At 59.8% G+C, this 3980-nt stretch overlaps 1 long non-coding RNA gene across 4 annotated transcripts in view; it reads left to right on the forward strand.

Moving 5' to 3' along the window:
• LOC121816479 (uncharacterized) overlaps positions 1 to 3980 on the forward strand; it is a 93180-nt gene that overhangs the window by 148 nt on the left and 89052 nt on the right. For 3 of the 4 annotated variants that reach the window (XR_009596160.1, XR_006056096.2, XR_009596162.1), the window contains exon 1: positions 303 to 3685. This is a non-coding gene — a long non-coding RNA (uncharacterized LOC121816479). Of the gene's footprint in view, positions 1 to 302; positions 3686 to 3980 lie in introns of those variants that run through there. The other variant, XR_009596161.1, reaches the window with a different exon arrangement.

The following is a 3980-nucleotide window of genomic DNA, read 5'->3' on the forward strand; positions in this document are numbered from 1 at the left end:
GGGGGAGGGGCAGCTCTCCCGCCACCCCGTTCCTCCTCAGAGGGCCCAGATCCTCCAGCTTCTCGCTTGCTCCCTCGCTCCCTTTCTCTACCTCGGACATTCCCAGGACAATTAGGGCTTAAGTTTTCGGGAGAAGCGGCCCCGAGCCCGTGGGATAAGGGGGCGGCCCGGCTCCGCCCAGGACCCCTCCCGGCCTCCCCCTCGGCTGCCCCGGTTGGCTGCAGGGCGCGTCACTCCGCGGGGAGGCGGCGGCGGCGGTGGCGCCGCCGAGCCCAGGGCGGGCGGCGAGCGGGGACCGGCTTGGGATCCGAGTTCAGCTCCAGCCGGGGGGAGGGGAGGGGCCGCCGCTTACCCAGCACGCTGCAACCCTCCCCTGGCCTCGCGAGGCGCGGGCCTGCCCCGCCGGGCTCCGGGCACGGCAAGTCCCCGGGACCCCGCGGCCTCTTCGTCCTGGGGGAGCGGGCCGTGCCCCAGGCTCTTGGCGAGGAGGTGGCCGCGCTGAGCCTGGAGAGAGGGGGGTCCTTGTCCGCAGCTGTCTGGCCCCGCAGAAGCTCGCCTCCACTTCTCAGGCACTTGCTGAGCGCGGCACCCAAACTTTTCGCACCAGCTCCATCTCCCCAGGCTTTGAGGCAGCCTCCCCACCCGCGCCCCTGAGCCCGGAGTGGGGATCCCGGAGCCCGCACTTTGTCCGCTGGGCTCGGGCCCCCACGAACCTGAGGCTCAGTCCTCGGCTCAGCCTAGCTCTTCCCCCTTGCGCCTCAGGGTCTCCTCGCTCCTGGTTCCCGAAGTCTTGCGCCCGAGGGACACTCTAAACTTCGGTTGAGTAATGGGGACGGGGAGGGGGGGAGGTGCAGATACACAATCCCTGCCCTATCTCGCGATCGGGAAAGGAGAGGGCTCATAAGGACGCCCCAATTCGGGAGCGCCCTGGAGCCTGGAGAGCAATATAGTCAGTTCGCGCGAAGTGGGCACCAGTCTTCCGAGTAGAGTTTCGGGTGCTCCGGACCACACTGCGCTCCCGCAAGAGTCTCTCTAGCCACTTTCCTCCTCCCTCGCTCTTTAAAATCTAAATCTTTTGTGTGCGGGTGACTGTTTCTGTTTTCCTCCTGACGACTTTATTTCTCTTGGTATAACTTCTCCTTTCTCCTTGTTCGCCCTTTCTTCACCTTTTCTCCCGCTTATTTTTCCTCTCTTGTGGCCTCGCTCGATCTCTCTCTCTCTCACACACACACATACACACCCCACTCCACCTCGCTCTCTCTTTCTCCCCAGGTCCTGTTGGTTACAGTAGATTTTGATAAAAAGACAAACGAAGCTATCAGTGGGGCTGATGTTGAAGAATGAAGATAATAATGTTTCCATAGGTGGTGCTTCAAATGCCATTATTTCTCACTGAATATTTAAAGAGATCCCTCGGCAAAGATGGATCTGCGTGCTCCTGGGGTGCCCGCCTCTCGCTTCCCCCAGACCCCCGGGAAAGTGTGCGGGAGCACGTGTAAAACCCACCCCCCGCTCTGCAAACTGTGATGCTCGCAGGCATCCCAACCCACACTCTTCCAGGTACACCAACGCCGCCGTATGCACTTGCACACGGGTTTCTCCGTTTCTGCCCGGGTTTGGATTCGCCCGTATCCTTCTCTAACAATCTTGGCTTCTTGAAAGTCCGGGCCTCCTGGGTACCGCGTGCTGCCAGGAACCGAACGGAGCTTGCGATCCCGCAAACCCTTCTTCTCGGATCGCGGCGTAAACGCCGCGGCAAGCTCCCGGGATTGGCGTCACACGTGTTCGTTACTTGCTCTATGTGTGATTAAGATTAAGGGGCGGGGGAGCTTTCCCTCCCCGCCCCCAACAAAACACCAAAACAAACAACCAAACGAAATGCACACGTAAAGAAGCAGCTTCGCGATGTTTAATTAAAAATGGGCGAGCAGAGACGAATTAATTGGGGGTATCCAAACTTTAATAACTTTTTTCGTTCTTCTGTGTCCTCGAAGACGTAGAGTCAGGCTTCTCGCTCGGTGCGCAGTGTCCCCCGCTAATTTCTTGTTTGTTTTCTTTCCCTCGGTGGCCGGGAGAGAGGAGAGGGGAGGTGGAGGAGGGGGATGGGAAGAGGGGGATGGTCGGAATGGCTGGGAGAGGAGAATTGGTCTTTATTGTTGACGGCAATACATCAATTATGGGCCATTGTCTTGGGCCCAAGTTCCGTGGTTCGCAGACGCGGGCGCTGTCAGGGAGCTTGGGTGAGGCTTCGTGTGCCGCGAGGCAGAGAAATAATTAAATTAATAAAAACGGAGACAGAGTGGGGTTAGACAGATGGGGGTTGATTTGTACTTTTGAGCGGGTCGGCAGAAGGCAGGGACTACAGTGAGGTGCCACAGTGCAGCCCCTCCCTACGCCCTGCTCAGTCGAGAGACCTGCGCGCTCTACTGGGGGTAGCGGGTCCCTGCCTTGGGTGGGGCAGCTGCTGGGGGACTCCGGTTGACGGACCTGGCACGTAGGCCCCTGGCTTTTAGGGGCTGCTCCATGTTAAAGACTAGGGGTGGCCCAAAGTCTGGCAGCGGCTGCACCAGGGTCGTGACCTCGTGGGTCGACAGGAACCGCACCCGAGCGAGGTGCTTGGTGAGTTGTTCAAACTCACATTTGGGGCGCTGTATGCCTGTGTTTCTACCAACAAATCTCTCTCCCCCCTCAGTCTTCTCAACACCTACAGAGTCCTTGGTGGGTTTGACGGGGGCCGAAGGGCCCCAAGGCTTGCGGGCCACAGCTGAATTCCCAGCGAAGGGAATTCTCCTTTTCATTCCCTGATCTTGGGAAGGGGAGAGGATGTTGAGCCTCCTTTCCCCAAGGCCCGATTCTTCCACCCGCAAAACTACCTTATTTCGGCCCAGTCTGACCCCCGCTTTCTGATGGAGCCTAGAATGAGGCCTGGCCTGGGCCCAGGACGCTCTTTCTAGCTCCTTCTCCTTCCACCGGCGCGGGTTTGACACTCTACCCTCGAACTGAAGGTCTCCCCCACTCGCCCTGCCCCAAGCCCCTGCTTCCTCGGTTGTCCGGCCTCAGGCCCGCTGGGACCCCAGCCTAGGCTAGGGGGGCGGGAGAGGAGGTTTCGTTTTCTCGTGCCAAGTAGAAAGCAGCGAAAAGGCGACCGTGGAGTCCTGGGGGCGGGGGTGGAGGCACACCCGATGGTATCAACATTATTGATGGGGAAATATTAGGGGCAGGAGCCCGGAGATCAGGTTCCCGGTCCCTCCCCTACCCGGAGGTGGGAGGGACGGACGGAGTGGGTGGTGGCGGCGGCGGTGTTGGGGTGTGCCGGGACGCGGGTGGCTAAATGCACCCGCATTAACCACTCTTGGGGTGTATTTATAATTTTCTTGTCTGTAAGTTGGGGTGGCAGGGAGAGAAGGATGAAGGACTGACTTGGCTAGTACCGTAGCCCTTAAGGTCTTTCCCAGGGTTGAGGCTGGAGTGGGGGGGTGGGGGATGGAGGAGGGACAGGAAAAGTGATCGAAAGCGAAGACCAAGTTTGGAAAGCCCACCGTAGGCTCGGTTATTTTCCAAGCCCCAGTACTTCGCTTCCCCGAGAGTTTCAGAAACTCTTTCCTTAACTGCTGTCGCTCAAATCCTCATCTCTCCTCGGCCACTGGAGAGACTTCAGACCCGAGGCTTCGGGGAGCCTGCTCAGGTGGGTACCCCCGGCCCCTGCGGAGTCTGTGCCGAGAGCGCTTTGCGCACTGGCTCTCCGGCAGTCAAGTCTCGGCAGCGGTGAAAAGGCGCACTTTCTGGGGGAACCAACAGTCCGCAGCCAAGGGCTATCTGCAGCCCTGGCACCGGGTGCAGCGTGGGGACCAGGCGCCCAGGCGCTGGCTCCGGCGGGAAATTCAGCAGTGGCGAGTGGTGGGCGGGCTTGGTAACCCACTGCGCTCATCCCACCCAAGGGTCCCACACTATCGGCAAACTTCCTCTTTCTTCTCTTGCAG

The sequence above is a fragment of the Ovis aries genome, chromosome 14 (assembly GCF_016772045.2).
Source record: "Ovis aries strain OAR_USU_Benz2616 breed Rambouillet chromosome 14, ARS-UI_Ramb_v3.0, whole genome shotgun sequence".
NCBI lineage: Eukaryota > Metazoa > Chordata > Mammalia > Artiodactyla > Bovidae > Ovis > Ovis aries.